This window comes from Mixophyes fleayi, chromosome 7 (assembly GCF_038048845.1).
Source record: "Mixophyes fleayi isolate aMixFle1 chromosome 7, aMixFle1.hap1, whole genome shotgun sequence".
NCBI lineage: Eukaryota > Metazoa > Chordata > Amphibia > Anura > Limnodynastidae > Mixophyes > Mixophyes fleayi.
In genome coordinates, this window is record NC_134408.1 from 106,042,601 (window position 1) to 106,054,338 (window position 11,738).

The window sequence follows — 11,738 nt, forward strand, 5'->3', positions numbered from 1 at the left end:
CAGATTCTAGCTTTCATTTATTTAGTGCTTTCTACAAAATGACAGCTAGAATCTGATTGGTTGCTATAGGCAACATCCCCACTTTTTCAAACCCGCAGCTTAGTAAATCTAGCCCTATGACTTAGTGGTGTTGGGCTGTATTATGTGGTAAATATTTGGTTGTCCATATAATTATTAATAAAATGTTATTTAATTTGTGCCTCTAATTTTAGATTGGAAACACAAAAATGTCTTACCCAGGAGGTGATAGAAAGCAGCCCGCTCTTCTGGCTGCAGGGAGATATGCCCCTTCCGTGTCTTCTCCATTGGGTTGGCATTTGGAGCTCTCCACTTCTGGCACTCTGGTGGAGGCCTAGACAGTGAATTGGGAGGGGGTAAAGGAAAGCACAGTTTAGTACATAATGAATGTCAACATATCCCTACACAGACATGTTATGTGTTCATGGTGTTGTGTACAATTTGTAATTATTACATAATAAATACATATATAGAAATGTATATATACTGTGAACGAAGCAGGGGTGTATACATTGGTATGCCATATCGTCACTTCTCCTATTGTCTACATTGTAAAACTAGCAAATTACATTCACTTACATTCCCATAATCTTTCATACTGCCACTTCTAAATTTCCACTTTGACCACTATATATATATATCTACATATTTTCTCTAATGCTGAGCTTCTTACCTAGTCCTGTCACTTTAGGAAGCTGTCTCAGCACTGCAGAAAAAGGACCGTGTAAGTCTCGCAAATGATCCTGTCACCCTAACACTTCCATCAAAGGAGTAAGTAATTTAGGAGTAATTAAAATTATGTGTAAAATGAGTCTGTAATGCCATCTATACACTGTATATATGCTTTATATATGCTGTATATATGTAACTGAAATAAGATGAAATATTCCACTTACTGCTGTTCTCCATATTGTCCGCTGACCTCTCTCTTCCTCTTCCCTCTCTGGACCTGGGGAGAGGTGACAGCTCCTGGAGATGGTCTAGATGAGAAGGTTTTATTTAACAGAATTATGCCTCAATTTTTGAATATTTCATATAAGTTATTACTCTACAGCTATCTACATCTTACTGCATCTCAGTTATAGTCAGTTCTCTGTCCCTCTAGATGGGGTGAAATGGAGATCGCAGAACAGAAATATTATCTCCACTAGTTTCATATATACCATAACTTAGGCTCAGCATTATTAATGTCACCTAACACTATATGTAAATCACTGTAAAAAGGGGATGTAAACAGTTGGATTAACCCCTCGTGATACTCGCACTCTACATGCAACTCATGTGAGTTACAACGTGTGCACTCGAGACCCCTAGGAAATGAGCAGTGAAAATTGTGAGAAACCATCACTGGTCAATAGAAACTTGGGGTCCCATCATTAAAATTAGTGTTTTCCTCTTTTTTAATAAATATTGTTTGTTTGTTTTTAAAAAATAGGAAAGCCATAATACTGCTCCCTACGTTGATTGATAAAATAGGCATTTCTTTAAAAAAGAGGTGAACCAGTTGGTTAGCTAGTTTCCAAAATGGTACAACTTCTTGGTCTATTTTGGTTTTTTGCTTTATTGTTTCTGACACCTTTTCAAAACAATCATCTAACTTTTTAAAAATAAAGATTTTAAAAAAATTACACAAAGTGTTAATTCTGTAAGTGGTACCAAATATATATATATATAAGGTCAATGCATAAATTGGAGTACCATTGTTACTGGTAGAGCTGCAGCCATTCAGACAGGTATGACAATCCCTTCTCTTCAACCGTTTGCCCAGTGTTTTTTAGTAAATAAATAAAATTGTGTTATTTTCCGCTGTTCCACCAATTTACTCTGCGTTCTTGTCTTGGTTCTTAAAGAAACCACTGATATTTTCTGCAAATGCAAACTCCTCTAAAAAACTAAAGTATAATTGATGTGGCTTTTGCACAGAAATATTACTGATAGGGAAATGTGCCCAAATTTTATAAAATATTCACATGTAAATAAAGGAAGAGATTAAATTTAATCTCCATTTTGCACTTTTAACTAAAGTCTTCATAATAGTATCCAATTGTAATTGGATTTATTGCTAATAATTATTAAAAAATGAACTATTGATTGAGAAATGAAAAGCTGAATAATATCTTAGGGGCTGAGGCTGTGGGCATCAATGTGTTTTACCTGTAAAATGTGTTATTTCTAGTGAAATAATAGTGTACAACTTATAATATGGGAAACCCTGCATCTCTCCAGCTTTCATGTCCTGTATAGTATCTCACAATATTACACTCCCCTGCTTACCTAGAGGCCATGGAGTCTGTCCTCACTCTGCTATAACAAATAACAAATATGTAAAAGCACCAAACTTAAATTCAAGTACAATAAATATAATATAAAAAACTGTTATTCTTAAAATAAAATGTAACACTGTATGACTTATATATGTTATAATATATTATAAAACTATAGTAGCTATCAATAACAGTAACAATATGGGAGGAGATAATATAATCAAAAAGTAACAATTATGTAAAATATAAATGCTATAATATCTATAAAATACTTATAAAAAGTGAAAATAGAAATTTTGATGATCCTGTAGATGAACTGTCCACAATCTCAGCTGCTTCGTCAGAGATCAAATCCAGTTTGAAAAAAAATAACTGTCGTTGCCGTGTGCCCCTCAGTGTTCTACATGACTGGTGTCACTGCCATAAAGGTGTACACACCTCTACACAGCTCACACCTGTATTGTAGCACATTCTCTGTACAAACAGGTGGTTACTTTATGTTTTATCATATAAATGACAGGATTATGTCAGTCACTGGTTGGTCTCAGCTGAGTGAGATTAAATCAGGCTCAGCGCAGAGTAACCGGGTAATATTTGCCAATATGGAGACCTAGTATGATCAACATCCAATTCTCTTTATATCCTATCACAGCCCAGTTTGCTAGGTCAGAGCAGTGTATAGAGAGTACTATCCCCATGTATCATAATGGTGTTACAGTGACTGACAGGAAGCACCGGTGATGTGATTGTCACGTCAGACTTCTGACTAACCGTTTAGTCACAGAATAACTTTGACAACCTCTCATCTAAAATAACATTTTATTTAAAACTGAACGGTCTGTCCAAATATTTCACTTTTTGAAATTTTGTCTAGAACATTGTAATTCATGTTATCCTCTGTTTTTATAGTTAGTTTATGTAAGTAATGTAACATATGCCTTTATGGGCTTTAATCAATATTACAATAGTATAACAGTGCTGGTTGCTGAAACATACACTTTTCAGGCCTAATTCATTAAGGAAAGTAAGGCGAAAAAAAGAGTAAATTTTCTCTGGGACAAACCATGTTACAATGCAAGGGGTGCAAATTAGTTTATTATTTTGCACAAAGTTAAATACTGGATGTTTCTTCATGTGGCGCACAAATACTTTATTGATAGCTTTATTTTTACAGTGAAATGTAAAGTTGATCTGGACATGTCCTACCTCAACCATAAATCTATCCGCATATTTTAAATTTACCTCCACCTCTAATGCAACAAGGTTTTGCCAAGGTGCAAAGTTACTCCATTTTTTAATAGGTGCAGGTACTAAATAGCAGAGCCCAGTCTCTACCAGATCAATTTTTATTTTATTGTGTAATATTTTTTTTGCATTTTTTTTTTAACTTACTATGTTCCCTTTCTACCCAGATGCGTGGAATGCAACGTTCTTGGCATAATGTGAATTGGGGGCACTACTGTGTGGCATAATATCAATTGGAGGCACTTCTGTATAGCATAATGTGAATTGAGGGCACTACTGTGTGGCATAATATGAACTGAGGGCACTATTGTGTGGCATAATATAGATTGGTGGCACTACTGTATGCAATAATGTGAATTGAGGGGCACTACTCTGTGGCATAATATGAACTTTTATTTGTTGTTCCCATTAATATTAATATTATCATGTTATTAGCATGGTAAAATAAGAAATATTTAAATGGAATATATATATATGCACAACTGGCATATTTAGCGGGCGCAATGATAGAAAAAGTTTGCCGACCCCTTATCTGCAGTAAAGGTTATAAATGTATAAATAAATAAATAATAATAATAAGGTAATTCCCATGGAGCAAAGGTCGGAGGTGGCACTGAATGTTCTCACTAAGACTTGAAATAGTATCATCTCCCTCGACAAGCAATCAGCTCAATTCCTTTGTAGCACCCTCTGACAGTCTCTCTTCATTTGATCCCACAAATGAAGAGGAAGTTTCTATTATCTTCTCATCTTCCTACTCTACCTCCTGTCCTCTTGTTTGCATAGCCTCACAAATTGATAGGTCCTTGTCTCCTGTGCTCATTCCACATCTAACTAAAATCTGCAATCTCCGTCTCTCTCTCTACTGGTATTTTTCCATCACTTTTCAAGCATGCAGTGGTTACTCCTATTTTGAAAAAACAAAATTCTGGCCCAAACTCTCTCTCAAATTTCTGTCCCATCTCTAAGCTCTCATTCCCCTCCAAGTTTCCTGAGAGAAATGCCTACATTCGCCTCACACACTTTCTTACAGAAAACAACCTACTGGATTCTCTTCAGTCAGGCTTTCGCTCTCAACACTCCACAGAGACTGCGCTGACCAAGGTTGTCAATGATTTGATCACAACAAAAACTTAAGGCCATTGCTCTCTTCTAATTCTCCTTGATCTATCTGCTGCATTTGACACTGTTGACCTCTCATACAAACGCTAAAATCCCTAGGTCTTGAAAGCACTGTCCTATCCCGGTTCTCATCCTACCGATCTAATCGCCCTTTCTGTGTTAATTTCTCTGTATCCACCTCTGCTCCACTTCCTTTATCAGTTGGAGTACCACAAGGCTCAGTCCTAGGTCCTCTGCTATTCTCTATCCACACCACTTCTCTTAGAAAACTAATAAGCTCCTTTGATTTTCAGTATCATCTCTATGCGTATGATACATAAATCTATCTATCCTCTCCTGATTTCTCACCATGTGTATTGTCTCGCTTTACTGACTGTCTTTCTGCCATTTCATCTTGGATGTCTTCTCGCCAACTCAAACTCAGTCTTTCAAAAACTGAAATAATAATATTCCCACCCAAAAACAGAAGCTTCGTGCTTGACATTTCTATTTCTGTTGATAACATGACCATAAATTCAGCCCTGCAAGGTCGTCGCCTAGGTTTGATAATTGACTCACAACTATCCTTTTTTTCCCCACATCGACAATATATCTAAATCATGTTAGATACATCTAAAGAACATTTCTGGAATACGCACATATCTCACACAAGACACTTAAAAAAAAAGCCTTAATTCATGCACTCATCATCTCCCGCATCGACTATTGCAATTCCCGCCTAACTAGTCTTCCCAAATTCAGACTTGAACCCCTATAATCTATTTTGCTCGCAGCAGCTAGATTGATTTTCCTTGCAAACCGTTCTTCCTCTGCTGAGCCACTCTGTCAGTCTCTACATTGGTTGCCTGTTTTTAAACGAATCCAATATATTCTTGTACTAACATACAAGGCCATCAACAAAAGTGCACCGACATACATCTCCTCACTTGTCTCAAAATATCTCCCAACTCGACACCTCCGTTCTGCACAAGACCTGCACCTCTATTCCACTCTCATCACATCCTCCCATTCCCGTCTACAGGACTTTTTTCGGGCTGCACCCACTTCGTGTAATTCCCTCCCTCGCACAGTAAGACTTTCCTCTAGTTTTCAAAGCTTCAAGCTTTCTCTGAAAACCCACCTCTTCAGACAAGCTTATGATATTCCTCAACCAGCATCTTAATCTCCCTAGGTTACCCTATTACCACCCTCTACACAGGTAACACAAGACAACAACCCTCTGACCGATATTGCTATGTGACTGATCACACAGCCCACTCTATACTTTTTACCTTTGCATTCTAGCTGATCCAATGTGCAATATGATGTAGCACGTGCCCTTGTGTTTAAAACTTCCATTGTCCCATAGATTGTAAGCTTGCAAGCAGGGCCCTCTTACCTCTCTGTCTGTATGTCTTACCCAGTATTGTTTTATTAGTGTTTATTCCCAATTGTAAAGTGCTACGGAATTTGCTGGTGCTATATAAATAAATGTTGATAATGATGATGATGAAGGGTAATAATAGTATGAGTCTGGTTAGGTGTATTTATCCTGAGACAAGGTGCCCCTTTGCTTGTATATATGTTTTGAGTGTGTTTTCATTTTTTGTCTTTCTTTGCAACATTATTTTTTCATATTTGTCTGTTTCACAAGAACATCTACATACCTTCCACTACATATGTAGCACTTTTAGAACACTGTCTCGCTGTCCTGAAACTCAGGAATTCTCTTCTTACTGCGGGGAGATATATCACGCTTTTGCCAATGGTGTATGCAACAATGGAAGGCTTTTTCTGTAGGGGGTGGCCTAGTGCTTTTCACACTCTAGGCATGCACCCAAGATGGTACAGCCAGGCTCTCAGTTGTTTGCCCATACCCCCTTTTACAGGGCACACACGATTCTCTGTTAAGTCAATTATGGAGGGGACCCAAAGAAATTGCCGTAGCGGAGCCCAAAATTCCTCTAGGCGGCCCAGTTTACAAAAGCTCTCGTGTACTTGTAATTCTAGACCAGTGGTGGACACAGGAATTATTAGACTAATATAGATAAATTGATTAGGATCTATCACTTACATTACTTCTAGACAGAGGAAATATCATTTATTCAAAGAGGAATAACACAACGTTAAACTTCACTGGATTGATATATGATCTATGTTACTTGTGTTTGGTTGTGTGTCATGAACAGGAAGTAACATATTGAGAAATAGAATTGGCATTCTTTTTACTTTAGATTTTGTATGTTCTATAATTATAAAGATGTATAATTATTATATATTAAAGATATAGAGAACAGGGGAAAGGCTTCAATTAGAGAACCAAGGATAGCGGATGGTATTATGAAAAAGGCGAGGGTGCTTGTTTTGACCAGTACAGAGTTACAAAGCATCTATAAAGTCAATCATTACGCAAGTTAAAACTTAAGCCATCTAATGTTCACACCATAAAAATTAGGAAATATACACTGATATATACAGCCATCATATTGCTTGTGGCCATGGATCATAATGTGTGGGGAGGGAGAGGGGTGAGTTGATTTCAGTGTAATAGTGTGCAGAAGATTATAATTTATTGATGAGGCTATGGGAAATGTAAATTTCAGGCGGTGTCCCCGCCATTCAGGAAGTGCTGGGGATGGGCGCCTTCCTGTGCTGGCCAACTGGACGCATCTGTATTCTGGGTCCGATGGCTGCCAGTGTATTTGCGGCTTTGCCGTGTCTCCATTGCTAGGCAATGGGACGATCTCCTTTCCTCCTGTTGTCGGTCTAATTCTGACCACCGATCTCATTGCCACCAATCATAATACAGTGTATACTATTTAACGGACTCCATAGCACCATTATGGTGCCAGAGTATCAAGGTCCCCTTATGCTTCAGCGTTCCTGTCTGTGTTTCAGCACTCTGATTGTACTTTTGATTACTGAGTCGGCTTTCCTGACACTGTACTTGGATTCTCTTTCTAGGATATCTAAATCTCCTGGTTTGACCTCTGAACTCCCTGATTCTGCCTTTGCCTTTCCCTTCGGTACTTATTCGTATGCACGGTTTTGACACGGATTGTACGATCATGCCAACTCTCTCTACCTCTCTGTTGGCTACCTGGGTGGGCCATGAACAGCGTGTCTCTGCTGCGAGCTCCAAACTCCCTTGCAGGGGGTCCCTAGCGAAGACCAGAGGCACGTTTAGACTCCGCACCTCCTAGACTAGCAGCATCAATACCAGTAGGTGGGTCTCAGTATTACTGGTATCGTGACTTGAAATCGTTAGACCCCAAACCCCCCAGCATTATAGCTTGGCCAATTCTGGGTAGAAGGAAGAATTTTTATTCAGTGTGAATAATAATTATTTAGAGCAATTTAATGTCTGAGTTGCTTGGGGGGATTGGGGTAAGTGTATTTATTAAATGTAAATGCAATTAATTTATTGTCTGGGTGGGGGAATATGTCTATTTAGTAACTGTGAATACGATTAATTTAATGTCAGGGCTATTTGCCTACTTATTGATCGTTGGAGCTATTGATTTATCATTGAGACTGGTTGGGGAAGGGTGCTAGATTGTGCCCTCATTGCAAGGCTATCCTTATTTAATGTACCTACCCCTTTTTCCAAACAGAACCACAGCATTCAGTGGAGACTCCTCACCCTGATTTTGTAGAATTGAATCTCCTCCTTTAAGGGAAAAAATGCAGGTTGCTGGTGACCCAGCCCAAAGTAGCCCACTATGGGACCTGCCCGGTGGGCAGATGCCGTCCCCAAGCCCCGAGCCCAGCACAGCCAGCCCCACCAACATTCCAGGATCCAGGCAGCAACTGAGCTTAAGACATCAGCAACAACAGATAGTTAACACTGCAAGAATAGGTAAGAGAGAAAAGGAGAGTCTGGCATCTGTTCTGATTCTAGTGGGGCAAGACTTTGTCCTGATCTAAGGGATGGGACCTAGACTATATATTTTTTTAAATACACTGTATTCTTTATATACTACACTATGTGCTGCTAGTCGAGTCCTTCATGTGCTGACCACTCCCCTTCTAGTGTCTTGTCTCACCTCTATAGAGATTGACTCTCTGGTGGGCCCCTACATTTGAAGTCCTCCGGTGGACCCTTCATGCTCCAGTCCGACACTAATGATACACTAATGTAGACTAAACCTCCAATAAAGTATATACATGTGGTATCCCTGCAAATGTTAGAAAAAAACAACTGGTATATTTCACTGACTGTATTCAGTTTATGAAAGCAGCTAAAGGACAGAAAAAATGAAACTACGCCTTTTTAAAAAATGTTTTCCCCTATAACACCCATAAGTTAAAAACATAGTTACCCGACTATGGTACTAAGAGAAAGCCGCACCCTCCCCCTCAAAAAAAAATTACAGATAGAAAATTGAAAATGTTCTTAGGTAAATTAGAAAATATAATTCCTGCTGAAACTGACACAGTGAAAACATTAACATATATAAAAGAATAACGAAGACTGGTATAGGAGGATGGGAGATCTAGTGGTTTGATGCAAAAATGGGTGCAAAATTAGTGCAACTTATGTAAAGAAACACACGCAAAAGTAAAATGTTTTCACTTATATCTTGAGATGTGTTCAGTTCAGCATCAGTATCATATGCACCACATGTACAGCACCTGACAATATAAGGCCTGAGTCATTAAGGAACCTATCTGCCGATTTTATGCGTATCGTACACAAAATCACTTTGCGCATCTCCAGAACCGTGAGATACATCAATGAACGCAGCTCTGACATTACATGAGAGTACACAACGGACACTTACTACAGCCTACGATTTCAGGGAGGGAACAGGACCAGGAAGGGGCGTTTGGTCATAGTCAATTTACAGTAAGGACGAGCAAGCTCGAGCGCAAGCAGCCTCGTCCAAATCAAACTCTAGGTGTCTCAAAGTTACTTGTTTTTCTGCCACATCTCCTGCACCAGCTATAGGGCTAGTCTAACTCCTCAGTACTAGTGATGTCAGTATAGTATATATGCTACAACGTGTCTGCAATCAGGAGCAATTGTAAAAATCTCTGTATGTACAGTAGACATTAAGGACAGCCTAATAAATGTTTTTCCAAGGGATAAAAAAAAAATCTAAAATAAGATACTGTCCTGGTTGGAAGATTTGGCAGTTTAATGATCAGAGGTGTGACAAGATGAGTCTGACATGCACCATCTTCCCCATCTGTCACTCTGAACATTTATAATGTGTGGTGCTCTGCTCATTCCATAACAGAAGAATTCCGAACTACCACCGGAATTAATGTAAGCAGAAAAATTGTGCGTTGGGCGCTTAATGGAATGGATTTCCATGGCTGAGCAGCTGCATGCAAGCCTCACATCACCAAGACCAATGCCAATGCTGGAGGGAGTGGTGTAGGAGCACACCGACATTGGACTGTGGAGCAGTGGAAATGTGTTCTGTGGAGTGATGAATCACGATTCTCTGTTTGGCAGTCAGGTGGCAGAATTTGGGTTTGGCGGATGCCGGGAGAACATTACCTGCCTGACTGCATTAAGCCAACTGTGAAGCTTGGTGGAGGAGGGATAATGGTATGGGTCTGTTTTCACTGTATCTCCAGTGAAGGGCTATCTTAATGTTTCAGCATACCAAGTCATTTTGCACAATGCCATGCTTCCACCTTTGTGGCAACAGTTTGGGGAAGGCCCTTTCTCTTCCAACATGACTGTGCCCCAGTGCACAAAGCAAGACTACAAAAACATTGTTTGAAAAGGTTGGTGTGGAAGAACTTGACTGGCCCACACAAAGCCATGACCTCAACACCATTGAACACCTTTGGAATGAACTGGAATGGAGACTGAGAGCCAGGCCTTCTTGTCCAACATCAGTGCCTGATCTCATAAATGCTCTACAAGATGAATAGGCACAGATTCCCACAGAAACACTCCAACATCTGGTGGAAAGCCTTTCAAGAAGAGTTTCAGCTGTTATTTTTGCAAAATGGGAACAATCTCCAAATTAAAGTATAGGTATTTGAATACAATGTCACGACAGTCCGTTTTTGTAATGGTCAAGCGTCCGAATACTTTTGTCCATATAGTGTATGTGTTTGAGCATTTCTGCTAAATGTATTCCTACTCAAGAGTAAGTTACATAGTAATCAGCAATTTTCACATTCAGGCTACTAGAACTTAGGACATCTTGTGTACTAGTGTGGACCTACTAGTGTGGGTTGATAGCTATGCTAACACACAGGTTTAATGGTGCAAAACTTTATTTTTTGCTTAATTATTATAAAATAAATGAGGGTATGTAAATGTATCATAATAATAAAGTGTCTGTCTCTCCTTTCATGGGATATGTGATGTCAATTTCAATCTGGAGTACCAAAGGATCAATAACTGTGACCTTCTTTGGAAGGAAAGCGTGGAATAAGTGCAATCTATGTAGTATCTTCTTATGAAATGTCCCTTTAACATCAAAAATGTTTCCAACACTTTAACTTTCCCTTTATTTATGATTTAAATCACCAAAAGTTGGTTTATGGGTCACTCCGACAGTTCAGGGAGTTTAATTTGAGCACTAGTTTTCTATTTAGTACTGTAGTTATCTATCTCTGTATCATTTCATCTGCCAGATGTTGGTACTGAACATTCTACATCAGGTGAAGTGAATAAGTTTCTAGCTCTTGATATAATAAATTACATGAATAATTATCCTATAGTCTACACAAATTGGTCAACCTATGTCCCCATCACACACCAAACATTACATTACCCATTTTTTTAAAATTTATTTATTTATTTATTTATTTACAAGGCGCCACAGATTCCGCAGTGCCAGCTACAGAGTCAAGAAACAATTAGATGAGGTAATACACATAAGTAGCACAGATGAGTGTGAGTAGTGCTATGGGGACTCACACAGAGTGCAGCAAAAGACATGACCGGACATATGAGGGAGTCAGACAGTAGACCGACATGGACAATAGGTAAAGAGGACCCTGCCTGCGAGAGAATACATTCTAGAGGATGTTCATCCTTTTACGAGCCACAGAATTGTAACTGGAACCAGGGAGGCATATGTCTGCTATCCAACCTTCCAACAGTCAGAGCCTTTAGTGTGGCAGCAGATATTGGTA

At 39.0% G+C, this 11,738-nt stretch overlaps 1 long non-coding RNA gene across 1 annotated transcript; it reads right to left on the reverse strand.

Moving 5' to 3' along the window:
• Nucleotides 1-242: 242 nt before the first annotated feature.
• LOC142097024 (uncharacterized) lies at nucleotides 243-2,343 on the reverse strand. Its single transcript, XR_012678087.1, has 3 exons — nucleotides 2,293-2,343; nucleotides 915-998; nucleotides 243-352 (listed from the first exon to the last, which is right to left on the reverse strand). It is a non-coding gene; the product is annotated as an uncharacterized LOC142097024 (long non-coding RNA).
• Between the last annotated feature and the right edge of the window lie 9,395 nt (nucleotides 2,344-11,738).